The 15,399-nt window shown below is 38.1% G+C and overlaps 1 protein-coding gene across 4 annotated transcripts in view; it reads left to right on the forward strand.

Moving 5' to 3' along the window:
- Nucleotides 1-654: 654 nt before the first annotated feature.
- The window catches only part of LOC137658847 (uncharacterized), a 102,290-nt gene continuing 87,545 nt past the window's right edge, over nucleotides 655-15,399 (forward strand). For 2 of the 4 annotated variants that reach the window (XM_068393945.1, XM_068393946.1), the window contains exon 1: nucleotides 1,076-1,272. The gene's annotated coding sequence lies outside the window, so the exon portion shown is untranslated. Of the gene's footprint in view, nucleotides 782-1,075; nucleotides 1,273-15,399 lie in introns of those variants that run through there. The other 2 variants (XM_068393942.1, XM_068393944.1) reach the window with 2 other exon arrangements.

Below are 15,399 nucleotides of genomic sequence, written 5' to 3' on the forward strand. Positions count from 1 at the left end.
ATTATGGCACATTGAAGAAATTAATTATTCCCATAATGAACTCGAAACTTGATGATGCAATCAAAGATATATGGATGGAACTGGAATATAAATATCCCCCCCCCTACAATTGGATTTGGAAGGTGAATATAATACATTATTGAGACGACAGCTTCACTTCTGGATATTGCCAGAAAACTTTCAATCAATCAATCAATCAATCACTTCTGGATATTTCTTTAAGTGAAGTCATTTTATTGGTGGGAGTCGAGAAATTTCCTGGTGTTGCATTTGGAGGAACAATACAAAAAAAAAAAATCACAAACTCTGTTTTCACTTTGGATAGTGGACATGGAAAACGTTCTTTATTTCTAACGTATAAATATAATAGATTGGTCTTAAGAAATTACAAATAATCAATCAGTTTTACGTCTAATTTGGAAATGTACGTTTTACCGTGGGAAACACCACCAACCAGGAACTATTCCAATAATACTATTTTTTAAAAAATACTCATAATTTTAAATCCATTTAGAAGCTCCCATCTCCGTTATTTTATCTCTAAATATATATTTATTTATGTATCTGTTTGAATAAGTTCAAAAGAAATCGTAAATTAGTTTGAAACTTCAATATTTGTGTCTCTTTAGAAAACTTTGTTTTCACATCAGATTAGTCAGCGGACGTATGTATTAGGCAGGAAATAAGCTGCCCTATTATTAAATAGTGAATTTTATCCTTAGGAACCAAAGTCTGCTGAGAGGCGCCATACCTACAGATAGCTCAAGAAGAGGAGCTGCTGGTAAGCTATTTATCCATGAGAGAAAACAAAATTGTAGACTGTTAAAACAACCAAGAATGTCCCGTGACGACGTTGGCTGACGGTCAGCATGGCGGCTCAACAACCGTCCACTGTTTTTGGGGGCAGCCTGATATTTTTTCACTCTGATGTTATTTATCATGTAACTAATGTGTCTCTTGAAACTTGGAAACTTATAATAAATATATGAATATTTACTAAACAGTTTGCTGAAGTGGTATTCTCAAAAATGAGTAAAATACCATACTTTAGATGGTACGGGAAAGCGCCCATAGGTGGCGTTGGCGTAGCAAAACATTCTACTGCAAATGTCCAGACATACGCCGTCTGTACACACACGTTTTCCTCATTTCAGTGATGACACTCTATAGAATCCTCACCATTTCTTTGGTTTAAACACACAGGAGGGTTTATGAATTACTTCATTATATGCTTGATGGTCTACGGAAACCATACAATACTTAGTTTTGCAGGTACGTACATCGTGTGTGCTAAAATTGCACGAACTCCCTTGCAGTTGACTGGTTTCATTTATACGTCACATACCTCTTGGGGGTACGAATTGGTCATTGTTGGTCATGAGTTTTTTATAAAAACATGGGCATTGGCTTAATTAATTGGTAAAATTATACTTACGGTACACAGTTGTCAAACCGGACACCTTAAATCAAGGTTAAGCCATCGGCCTGAAATCTACTATAGACGAATTACGGGAAGTCAAATTGCCCGGCCTATTTCCTTGGTATGAAAATATCCTAAACTAACCAGTTACACATTCTAAGTGCTGAACTGGCTTAAGGTCTGCTAGCCAAAGGCCCAGCAAATATAAAAAGTTGTCCCAAGACACAGGCCGGACTGGTCCTATTTGGGAATTGAACGTTAGTAATATGCATTACAGTCAAAGTAATTATAGGTCAGCTGTGCATTCCATTGTGATTTATATTTATAACAAAGGTAAATCTTTAGCATAAAGGAAACTCACTGTTTGGCATTATCTTTGGTTTTGCATTACCTAGGCTGGGATGTTTCCTACGTTAAAGTAAGGAAGTAAGGCTACGCTCGTGAACCCAGTAACATCTTTGTCTAAATTATGACCTTGACCTACCCTTTCTATATAGATGTTCCTTCTTATTTTCTTTTGGCGTCGTTCAAAATACATCGATATTTCATAATAAATCCACTCTCTCCATATATTGCCAAATTATTAAAGCTATTGTTTTCCATTTATTACTTTTTCATGATTTAAAACCATTTGCTATGTTGGAAACAAGTTAGGATTATGAAAAAACTAAAGAATTTAAATAAAAAACTATCCTGGTTTCTTCATTAAACGACGTGGAACTGACATCGTCAACATAGCCTACCAAACAGAAGTACGTGATGCCACCGTACATTTGATATATATTCAAAATATATACTAAGTTAGAATTGGAGTAATTATTCAAAAGTCTCACTATTTGTGAATTCTATGGAGGCTTAAGAGTAATTACTCCCATTTTTAACTTTGTGTGTATTTTAATTATACTTTATATCAAACGTTTGCTTGCATCACGAACTTATTTCGTTAACTTTGTTGTCAATGTCGGTTCCAGGTTGTTTAATAAGAAAACCAGGCTCAGTTTTTTTTATAACAACTATTTTTTTTATAATTTTAACTTGTTTCCCGTGTGACGAATTATTTTAAATTATGAAAAAGTAAAATAGGATATAAATAGTTTTGCATAAGTTGGCAGTATATGTAGTGCATTGTCTTGTAAACAAATACCAATACATCTTGTCATAATTGGTTGAATATTGGATGCTGACTGTATACTTTGTATTGTATAATTGCTGGTTTGTAGGGTTGCTACTGTTTTCTTATTTATTTTCACTGAATTTTTTGCCTACATTGCCTTGAGCGTTTGCTAACAAATTTGATCGGGGTGTATGTACGATAGCGGCCACCTGTATGTATGATTGCGGCTAACTTAGAATACGGCAGTGGAAGGGGGGTCGCAGGGGGCCGTTAGCCACCCTGTTAGGTAAGTAGTTAAGGACACATCTTGTATGTTAGGTTAGGGGGGGAAATTTAGGTTAGTTGATGTCAATTTCTAATTCAAAGGGGAGGAACTGGCCGCTGATATACAAAGGCTCCATTTGGTCTTCAACGGTATTAGACTTTATCCTGTTCAAAGGTAGTTCTATTACTGGCTAAGAGGTCCTGTCATTCAGCTGGAAATTGCTGCCAAATGCATATTGGGTATAGGTTTTTCTGTGTCAAAGGAAAACAAACCATGTGAAAATACTTGAATGGTCATGATTTAAGTTGGTTTTCAATTGTATGCAAGTGATATGGGATTTTATCACAGTTTACATCAAAATTGTGTTTTTCAATATTAAACTTACCCGATAATCATGTAGCTGTCAACTCCGTTGCCCGACAGAATTCTACGGAAGGGATACGCCAGCGATCGCTATACAAGAGGGGGGTGTACTCACAAGCGCCACCTGTGGCCAGGTACTGCAGTACTTCTTGTTGACACCACTTCAATTTTTCCTCTGTCGTGCTTCCGGCAAGACGTTCATGGATACGCTTATAATTTTGGAGTCTTGTTCACGGTTTTTGGTGAAGTATTGCTCTAAGATTTCAGCTTTCGCTATTCAGGAAGTTTTATTATTAGCTTAGCTAGCTTTTGGAATTAATTTGATTAATTATGGTGACGAAGAGAGTATGAACTCTCTTTCACCTTTAAATGGCCGACCCTTCCCTTAGACGGAAGTGTTGGTGTCTAAGAGAGTATAGACACTCTTTCTTAATTTTGCTTAACAAAAGTTATAGATTTATTTTATATCTCTCCGCCTTTTATAGGCCTCTTCGATTAACTTCCTTTTTTTTATAAATTTATTAAAATTAATTTTTATATTTGTTTATATTCGACCTTTCCTAATAGTAGGCGGTCTTTTCTTGTACCGAAGTTAATTAACATTGAGCCCGTCATTTCGGTTTTACCTGTTAACATATTATGCTATTTTAATGTTTTTGAAAGAATTTCTTTGATAGTCTCGTACTGTTTCAAAGTTGAACTAACGTTTTGTTTTGTCTCTGCAGTTGTTGACGTTCAGAACGTTCAACTTGCGCTCTATCGTTACGATAGAGAGAGAATTTTCACGGTGTCACGTTGCAGTAAGAGTAAACCGTTTATAACGTTTTGTTCATTCTTTCTTAGCTTAATGGTTTTAATTCTAATAAAGGAACTTTTTATTTGGGAAATCTTTCAGTTTTTTTCCTTTAACAATAATATGTTTTAACGAGTATATATGATTGGGCTCTTCTCTCAGGTTCTAAGTCAAGAGAGAGAGAGATAGAGACGGAGGGAGAGAGAGCTGGATAAACGTTTCGTTCAAGCGAGTAACGTTGTTATCGTTTTTGCTCTTCTCCCTAGTCTCTATAGGGGAAGAAGGTAAACGTTTCTAGAGTTTATTCTTGTTCTCAAGCTTTATGCGGTGAGAGATTTTAAACGTAGTTTATTTGATCTAGTGTTTAGTCTCTTTCCAGCCACTGAATTATTTATCTTTCATTAGATTTTTCTGTTACATTGTAATTCTGTTTTCGCAATTACTAACTTTTAAGGAAGGATAGAATTGCGTGTTTCAGGTACAAACCACTTAAAGTTTCGAGTTCAGTGAAATAAGTGGAAACAGAAATTCAAAAGTGATAAGTGATTAGCGCAAAGTGTGTCAGTGTTGTGCGTGAGGGTACTTCTGTGCGTGCCAGTCGTCCTCCCAGTCCGGGACCTCTTGCAAGCTCCCAAGCCCAGGGGAGAAGCAATGTCGAAGGGCAAAAGGGTTCGGCAGGCCTTGATCGGCGCACAGAAGTATCCTCGGTGGTTGCGGGCATGTCTTACAGAGACCGTCACTCCCACCCGCAGACGATTGAGCCCTTTTTTTTTTTACTCGTCTGCAGAAGAAATTTCGGGGAGAAAACGCTGGACTCAGGTCTCAAGACCTCTTAAACGTAAAGTCCAGACCTCTAGAGTTCATCAACCCGGATGCAGTCATTGGGTTAGCTCTGACTCTCCGCAGTCATCAGGTGACTGCACACCTCCTAAGAGAGGTAAGGTGATGCCGCAACAGACCTCATCTTCTGTTAAGGCTTTGCCTCAGCAGACCTTAGCGTCTGCCGACCCCAAGATGACTTTGCTGCAGTCCATGCAGTCACAGCTTGCGGTCTTAATGCGTGAGTGTCAGGCTGAGAAGGTTACACCTCCTCCTGCGATCGCTCCGCCTCACCGCAGTCCAGTCTGCCAGGCGTACGATGTTGAGGTTCCTCAGGATACCTTACCGCGTACTGAGTTGCCAGTTACCAGCGGTGTGCAGCAACCTCCGCCTTCCTTAAGGCAACCTCAGCAATGGGAGCAGGAATCTTATGCCTTACTTCCTCCGCTTTCGCTTGCGGTTCCACCAGCGAGGCAACAATCTCTTGAGGTACGACAACCTCTTCCATCAATGAGGCAGCCACCTCAGCACTCGCTGCAGCGACCTCAACCCTCCTCAAGGCGAGAGCCTCAACTCCTTAGGCTAGCACCTCAGGAACCTCAACTCGCGAGACAAGAACTGCGTTCTGCGCAGCCGCTACCTCAACTCTCGCAGCTCACACCTCAGGAACCTCAACTCGTTCCTCAGGAACCTGCTACTGCGCATCCGCAACCCTTACAGCAAGCGCAACTCTTGAGGCAGCAACCTCATGCTATGAGTCAGCCACCTCAACGCATGCATCTGCCACTTTCTCCTCAACTGGAGCCTCTTCCCATTCAACTTGGAAATAACAAATGACAATAATAACACCTCATTACTTTCATAACTTGCATTTGTAATCATATACACAAACATTATGATAATGGAGGTTATTTGTATTACTTATATAAAAATATGTATGTATTCCTTGCAATATATTTTTAACAAAATCGCAAAATATGGCAAAAATATCTTCAAAACAAAAATGAATCATGAGTTATGAATGTAAGGTAAATATTATGTTGATATTAAAACCCCATGCAAGCATGCATGAAGTAATGCAGTGTTGCCAACAGGGCGAGTTTCCCTTTCCTGAGGTGAAGTAGATTATAGTACATTTAGTGCAGCTTAATTCTACGATTATCATGCCGGCTATCAAATTCATAAACAAAACGGTCTAAATCAATTCCCTCGGCACGTGCACTTTCAATGGACAGTAATGCGATATTACTCACTCTAGCACTGGTCATGGAATTTCTGAGAAATGTTACACGCCATGCAACACGCTCGGCTTACCTTACAGCATGCTCTACATACAGCATGCTCTGCATACAGCATGCTCTGCATACCTTACCGCATGCTTCTCAGTCACACATCTTTGGTTGTTGCCAACTCACTAGACTGTCAAGCAGTTTCATAACGTTGCCTTCTAGTCTGCTGCTTTTGCACCAGTGAAACCCTCACTGAGAGAACTTAGCTTTTCTCGGATATGGTCCCTGTAGATGAGAAAGTGCTTTTCTCCCTCCTTCTGATATTCCCTTGAGGACTCTGTCATTTGGAGAGGAGCCTTTAGCTGCGTAGCCTCCTATGGACTTTTATTTAAGCATAACATGCTTCCAGGGAAGGTAATGGTTCCACTTCAGTCGCTAACCCCGTCTGTTACCACACCTGCTCCCATAGACCTTGAGCTGTGTTGCAAGACATGCAGTCCAAGCTTAGTCCTTGTTAGAGGATTTTTTTTTTGTTTACGGAGTCAGTGTGTCACTGGGAAGACGTTCAACAACCAGCAGAAGTGACTTGTTGTGACGCAGTGCGGCAACCTCAGCAACCCGATAAGGAGTTGTCTGTACGACCCAGACAGTCTAGACAGCTTCGGGTTGTCACTGTACTTCCTCGCTTCCCCATGGTTGACAGTTCACAGACTGTGCAGCAGTACCATGATCTTGTGTCCGGCTCCGTCAGACGACTGGCTTTTAAGAGCTCCCACAAGTCGTCGCTGTCTGGAGATTCTCAGATGGACTATGGATCTGACCAAGGAACTGGGCCTCCTGGTCAATTTTGAGGAGTCTCAGCTCGTCCCATCCCAGACCATTGTCTCCCTGGGTATGGATCTTCAGAGTCGAGCTTTTCGGGCTTTTCCGTCGGCCCCAAGGATCTTCCAAGCCCTAGAATGCATCGGCCCCAAGGATCTTCCAAGCCCTAGAATGCATCCAGAGCATGCTGAGAAGGAACCGATGCTCAGTCAGGTAGTGGATGAGTCTAACAGGGACACTTTCATCGCTGGCCCTGTTCATCGTGTTAGGGAGACTCCACCTCCCCCCCTTCAGTATCATCTAGCTGCTCACTGGATAAAGGACATGACGCTAGAGACGGTCTCAGTTCCTGTTTCCGAAGAGAGGAGGTCTTCTCTCGCGTGGTGTAAGAACAGCTTTCTTCTCAAGGAAGTCTACCTTTGGCTGTTCAGAAACCCATCCGCCGTCTCCTCTCGGACGCATCAGACACGGGCTGGGGTGCGACTTTGGACGGACAGGAATGCTCGGGAACATGGAATCAGGAACAAAGGACACTTCACATCAATTGCAAGGAGTTGTTGGCGGTTCTTCTGGCCTTGATAAACTTCAAGTCCCTCCAGCTTAACAAAGTGGTGGAGGTGGACTCTGACAACACCACAGCCCTGGCTTACATCTTCAAGCAGGGAGGGACTCTTTCGTGAAGTTGTTCTAGATCGCAAGGGACCTCCTCATCTGGTCTAAAGATCGAAAGCTCACGCTGGTAACGAGGTTCATTCAGGGCGGTATGAATGTCATGGCAGATCACCTCAGCCGGAAGGGTCAGGTCATCCCCACAGAGTGGACCCTTCACAAGAATGTTTGCAGCAGACTTTGGGCCCTGTGGGGTCAGCCAACCATAGATCTGTTCGCTACCTCGATAACTTAAGAGACTCCTGTTGTATTGTTCTCCGATTCCAGACCCAGCAGCAGTTCACGTGGATGCTTTTCTGCTGGATTGGTTCCATCTCGACCTGTATGCATTCCCGCCGTTCAAGATTGTCAACAGGGTACTTCAGAAGTTCTCCTCTCGCAAAGGGACACGGCTGACGTTGGTTGGCTCCGCTCTGGCCCGCGAGAGAATGGTTCTTAGAGGTACTGCAATGGCTGGTCGACATTCCCAGGACTCTTCCTCTAGGAGTGAACCTTCTACGTCTACCTCACGTAAAGAAGGTACACCCAAACCTCCACGCTCTTCGTCTGACTGCCTTCAGACTTTCGAAAGACTCTCAAGAGCTAGGGGCTTTTCGAAGGAGGCAGCCAGAGCGATTGCCAAAGCAAGGAGAACATCCACTCTCAGAATCTATCAGTCTCAAGGGGAAGTCTTCCGTAGCTGGTACAAGACCAATGCAGTTTCCTCAACCAGTACCAATGTAACCCAGATTGCTGACTTCCTGTTATATCTAAGGAAAGTAAGATCCCTTTCAGCTCCTACGATCAAGGGTTACAGAAGTATGTTGGCAGCGGTTTTCCGCCACAGAGGCTTGGATCTTTCCACCAACAAAGATCTACAGGACCTCCCTAGGTCTTTTGAGACCTCAAAGGAACGTCGGTTGTCCACTCCAGGCTGGAATCTAGACGTGGTCCTAAGGTTCCTTATGTCATCAAGATTTGAACCTCTCCAATCAGCCTCTTTTTAGGACCTCACATTAAAAACTCTTTTCCTCGTGTGCTTGACAACAGCTAAAAGAGTAAGTGAGATCCACGCCTTCAGCAGGATCATTGTTTTCACATCTGAAACGGCTACATGTTCCTTGCAGCTCGGTTTTTGCTAAACGAGCTTCCTTCACGTCCTTGGCCTAAGTCGTTCGAGATCCCAAGCCTGTCCAACTTGGTGGGGAATGAACTGGAGAGAGTACTTTGCCCAGTTAGAGCTCTTAGGTACTATCTAAAAAGGTCTTAACCTTTACGAGGACAATCAGAAGCCTTATGGTGTGCTATCAAGAAACCTTCTTTTCCAAGTTCTAAGAACTCAGTTTCTTACTATTCAGGCTTCTGATTAGGGAAGCACATTCTCATCTGAAGGAAGAAGACCTTGCTTTGCTGAAGGTAAGGACACATGAAGTGGGAGCTGTGGCTACTTCAGTGGCCTTCAAACAGAGCCATTCTCTGCAGAGTGTTATGGATGCAACCTATTGGAGAAGCAAGTCAGTGTTCGCATCATTCTATCTCAAAGATGTCCAGTCTCTTTACGAGTACTGCTACACCCTGGGACCATTCGTAGCAACGAATGCAGTAGTAGGCGAGGGCTCAGCCACTACATTCCCATAATCCCATAACCTTTTAACCTTTCTCTTGAATACTTTTTATGGGTTGTACGGTCGGCTAAGAAGCCTTCCACATCCTTGTTGATTTGGCGGGTGGTCAATTCTTTCTTGAGAAGCGCCGAGGTTAAAGGTTGTGATGAGGTCCTTTAGTATGGGTTGCAGCCCTTGATACTTCAGCACCTTAGAGTTGTTCAGCCTCCTAAGAGGAACGCTGCGCTCAGTAAGGAAGACGAACTTATTTAAGGCAGAGTAATGGCTCAAGTCGACTTCCTTACCAGGTACTTGTAATTTCATTGTTATTTTGAATAACTGATAATATGAAATACGGGATACTTAGCTTCTTGATATACATGTACACTGGTTTTCACCCACCTCCCTGGGTGTGAATCAGCTACATGATTATCGGGTAAGTTTAATATTGAAAAATGTTATTTTCATTAGTAAAATAAATTTTTGAATATACTTACCCGATAATCATGATTTAATTGACCCACCCTTCCTCCCCATAGAACCAGTGGACCGAGGAAAAATTGAAGTGGTGTCAACAAGAAGTACTGCAGTACCTGGCCACAGGTGGCGCTTGTGAGTACACCCCCCTCTTGTATAGCGATCGCTGGCGTATCCCTTCCGTAGAATTCTGTCGGGCAACGGAGTTGACAGCTACATGATTATCGGGTAAGTATATTCAAAAATTTATTTTACTAATGAAAATAACATTTTTCACCCATCTATTAAAAGAGCCATCCGTTTGTTTCATATGTTATCTAGTACAATTTAATTTAGATGATTATGAATTGCATATAGTAAATTAACTAATTTGTTAGGGAAATTGAAATATAAATTCAAATTTAGTTTATCTAGTCAAGATAAGAGAAAGTCTTGGCACACAATTTGCCCATTTCTGTTATTGATTGGTTTCATGTAAAGTAGTAATACTGTACCTCTATATGATGACGAATTACCTATAATGATGGCCAGTTCTATTTCATATTTATAGGCCTTTTGTTTTGCCCTCGTAACTGTTTTGTTCAAATCTCAGGAATACTATTATCTAACCAGGCATATATCTTAAAAGTGATTAGAAAGTTTATCCAAATAATTACATTAGAAAAAAAAAGAATTATACTTACCTCATATGCAGTCTAAAGGAAATTATACATTTGAATGCTGCTTGAAATTATCTTAGTCTCTTAAGTCAATTAGATTTACCTTAAGCTGTTTAATGCACAGTAGTTTAGTTATATTTGAAATATTTCATTTTGTCGAGTTACGTCATCGTTTCATTAAGCTAGATTAACCTAACACTCTTTAAGTATACATAAAAACCCACTCCCAATTTTGTTTTTTACTAAAGTGGACCACAAGTATCCAAGGAAGTAACTTGTAATGTATTTTTGGGGTTCCTTGAGAAGAGATGCAATTTTTATGATATATACTGTTTAAATGTGGTTTGGTATTGCATTAGATTTTTGTTGTGGGTTGGGATATCATGCTACCCGTTTCATTTTATAATATACCATACAGTATGCTAATGATTTCAAATAACTTTGTTGAAATTTCAGGGAAAGTAGAATAATCCCTTGATAATTGTAGAAAGGTTTAGAGTAATAGGGGCCTGTTGCATATGCATCGATGATTATTCATGTCTTCTTATGGGACCCTTTTAGACGTGTTATAATATATACTGTACGATATATAATGAATCTGTATTAATGGTGGGCATTACCATTCATGAAAGAGCACTAAATAGATAATTGCAACCTCTGTAATGTTTGGTTTTATCTGTCGTAACTTCTGCTATGATTAAGTTTAATAGAAAGTATATTCAAACACCAATTTTTTCAATTAAAGATTCAATTTTTAAAACATTTCCCCCACCCCCCTCCCCAATATATTTTGAACTCAATGAATTGTAATGTGTTCACAATGGCTTACCAAATGGTAACCACTACGTAATGAAAGTTTTCTGAATTGAATGGGGTCTGCTCTCAAAGTTTTTGTGCCCTGTCATCCCGGGAAGGTGTAATTACAAAATTACTTCTTAATTTACACAACAGACTGATTTCTAAATACCCAAGTTAAACCTTTCTAGCTTTAGCTTTTAACCCTTTTACCCCCAAAGGACGTACTGGCACGTTTTACAAAACTCATGCCTCTACCCCCACGGACGTACTGGTACGTCCTCGCAAAAAACTGTTATTTACATTTTTTTTTGCATATTCTTGATAATTTTTTGAGGAACTTCAGGCATTTTCCAAGAGAATGAGGCCAACCTGACCTCTCTATGACAAAAATTAAGGCTGTTAGAGCAATTTAAAAAAAAATATACTGCAAAATGTGCTTGAAAAAAAATAACCCCTGGGGGTTAAGGGTTGGAAAGTTCCAAATAACCGGGGGGTGAAAGGGTTAAGATATGAGGGTAAATCTTTATTGCTAGGGTGCACTTATGTACTAACTACATTGTTCAGGTACTTATAGCATGGATCTGCGCATTACTTGATGGAGGGAAGTCTCCATTGATCCGCTTTTCATTTTCCTCGTGGGTTTTACCTGTAATCCATTTTGTTAATGCAGGGGTTAATTTAAAGAAAAGTAAAGAAGTTTAGGAAGTAATACCTCCATGTATTCTAATTTCTATTATCTATTTTCAAAGTTCAGTTTTTAAAAATCATTACTGTATGTAAATTTTTTTGCAAGGGATTGATTTTTCTTATAAAGTACTGTACTTCATGAATTTTATCTTTAATTTCAGTACTGTATTCAAACTAATGAAATGCATAATTTCCATGCATATTTGGTGTTAGTAATTTTAGAAATAGAGTTATTGCATCATCTTTAGTCTGGTTAGTTAAAGATTTTATGAATATGTTATATAGGAATTAGGGTAATTTGTCTGTTGACTGACCGTAAAGGGTAAGTTTTTCAACTTGATTTATTTGCAAATTTTTGGTTCCGACATTTTCATATGTGAAAAGTTCATTAAAATAACAAACTCCTTCCAATGGATTTTACAAGGAATCTCTCTCTATCCTGACTTAACGTTGAAACATGTTTTATATGGTATAGTAATACACGGCGTGAAATGACCTCGTATTAACCCTTTTACCCCCAATGGACGTACTGGTACGTTTCACAAAACTCGACCCTTTACCCCCATGGACGTACAGTACTGGTACGTCCTTGCAAAAAACTGCTATTTACATTTTTTTTTTTTTGCATATTTTTCATAACTTTTTGAGAAACTTCAGGGATTTTCCAAAAGAATGAGACCAACCTGACCTCTCTATGACGTAAATTAAGGCTGTTAGAGCAATTAAAAAATGTATATTGCAAAATGTGCTTGAAAAAAAAAAATGCCTGGGGGTTAAGGGTTGGAAAGTTCCAAATAGCCTGGGGGTAAAAGGGTTAAGTGTTCTACCCAATTGTATTTCATATAATACAAGAATGATTGCACTACTGCAATTTTAACCACATGTATGCAAATGCTAGATTATACAATCTAAACGGAGTTCATACTGTATTTGAAATCATACAGCTCTCAAAGAAAATGGGCTAAATTGGGCATGGTGAAATTTTTCTCTAACCAGAGAAGCGCACAATTTTTTTTAAACTTGAATATTTATTACTGGTATTTTGACGTTCATACTCTTCAAAGTTCCACCTATGCTATACAGTATAGTTTTTAATGGTTCTCTGTTTTATTTTAGTCCTTAATTTATTGCGTAAAATCCAGTCCCTTCCATGAATACACTATAACGAATGAGGTGTTGCTTTTTTTATTTTTTTTATTTTTTTTTCCTCCGAAACTTGTGCTGCCTCTTATTTTTCTTTGTCTCTCGCCAATGAATTTACATACATTGCAAAAAGAAGTTCTATTATTTTAGTGATAGCCCATATTCCTTAGTCACATTTGAGATATGTAAAGGGGATAGGGTTATTTGAAATTGATTTTTTTTGTTTTTTTTTTTCATAAAAATCAAGCCCTTTGCAGAGTTGTAGTTATTTTTTTATGTTTCAGTGTATATAGCCTTTATTTTGGTCTCCCTTAAAGATTGGTGTAAAAATATTTTACCATATTTTGATATCAAAATTCAGCGCCAACCGTGTAAAAAAAATTGACACAAGTGCCAGTCCCTTTTAGGGAGAAAAACATTTAAAAAAAAAAAACTCTGCACAAAAAGTGTTGAAGATTGAACTTAGCAGTTATTCTTATCATTTTTATGAGTAATTTCTTTTTCATTGATAAACTGTATGTCACATGTATAAAAATTCCCATATGCATAAATGATGAAATAAGGAAAAACTAGTAAAAACTGAACAATTGCACTGCAGGAACTAGAAATATCTAGTAGACTATGTTCAGTGGCCCTCAAAGGGTTGATTTACAGTCTTAAATACCGTATTTCAAAATTGTATAGATTTTACAATCTCCTCCATATCACAGTTATTTTATGGTGCGCGCGTCTTGGTTCTAATTTCTGCAAAAAAAAAAAGTTGTGATCAAGTTCCAGCATATAACACTACGCGTTAGGGACATGAAGTGCGACAAGGAAAATTTTATTGAATAAACTTTTGAAATGCTCTATTGTTTAATGATAAAAAAAAGAATGGTAAATGTTATTAAAATGTGAAATGTTACTGTACATTAGTACTAACAAGAAAAGTAACCACTGGGAAACTTGGTTATCAAAAGAGAAAAAATATATTAATTGTCTCTCATACTTTGTTGTCAAAGTTATTTCAATAAAACTTAAATACTGTACAACAGGTAGTTTACAGTTTCTTCTCTAAATCTATGGGGATGTGATAATTAATTTGAACTTACAAAAGTAAATTTACTCTGTTATTTTCACAGGCATGAACAAGTGGAAAAAATGAAATAGTACAGAGTTAACCCCTAACGAATTCTTGTAGATAGTTCAAAAGGGATGCAGATACTGTTCTGGTGAATAGCCTAGGTTTATTCACCCCAAAATGTACATGCTATGCAACCATATGTAAAGACAATACTAAATTTAGTCCAAAGAAATAATAATTATTGGTAATTAAGACACAATTGTATCAATGAATATAGCGTACTATATGGTACTCCCAGAACAATCTTGATGGGCTACCAAAATCCCAAATCTGTCTTTACAATGATTTTAGAGTTTTCTGCATAGTGAAAGGGTCTACTGTAAAGAAGTACTTACTTAATGTTTACCATTTTCTATGGGTACACAATACTCGCTTTTTGTACTTTTAATTACCGACTGCTTTAAAGTATATAAATAATAAACTTGTAACATTAAAGAATTGTGATGAAGAAAGGAAGTGAGCGCAAGTTTTAAGCCATCTTAATCCAGGTACAGTAATGGATTTAACCTTCTGCCTCTAGAATAGGCAATAGTTTTAGAAGCAAAGTCTTTTCGTTCACGAAAAGCTGGCGATCGGTAGTAATCTACTATATAACGATACTGGGTCACTAAATTTGAATAAAAAATTAAATACTATGCCAAAGCTTCCAGTCAATAAGGTTGGTCAATGACTTTTGCAAATTTTCGTAATGAGAACCATCTTCAAATTTTTTCTAAATCCATTATGAAATGTATAGTATACAGTTGGTTAGAAAATCTTGTGGATCAAGTAATAGTGGCACACTTGAATATCGACCTTAAGAATAAGGAAATACTTCTAGGGTAAAGGAAAGAGAGGTGAAATTACATGTACTCTAAATATAATTCTTAAACTAGAAATGAAATGAGTAGGGTAAAAGGGTAATGCTTTAGTGTAATTTGTAATGTTATTGTACTCGTTCAAAACTTGACTGCCAATGTTTTTTTTTATCGCCATTAAGAAAATACTTTTTTATTGAATTATTTTTTATAGTTTTAAATACTTTTCGTTTGAATATTTATAAAAGATAAAAATACATGTATGGTATTCATATTACCTATTGAATCATGTAAATTATATTATGGTGCCAAATACACAGTAAAACTTCAAGATCTGGATTTTGTTTTTCAGTTTTAAAGAAGGCAACCTTATAATACAGTATACTGTACTGTAAGGACATAGTACCATACACTGTACCATCACTAAATTTGTGGTGTGTGTTTAAATCCTGCCTCTATTCGATCTTCTTTTTTAACCTAGTTTATTCTTTTATTTATATATATATATATATATATATATATATATATATATATATATATATATATATATATATATATATATTGTATAGGATAATGGCAAGATCTTTGAAGTCTTATTGTATGTTTTAATTAAAAAACAGGATACTGTACTATGTAAA

This window comes from Palaemon carinicauda, chromosome 19, assembly GCF_036898095.1.
Source record: "Palaemon carinicauda isolate YSFRI2023 chromosome 19, ASM3689809v2, whole genome shotgun sequence".
Taxonomy (NCBI): domain Eukaryota; kingdom Metazoa; phylum Arthropoda; class Malacostraca; order Decapoda; family Palaemonidae; genus Palaemon; species Palaemon carinicauda.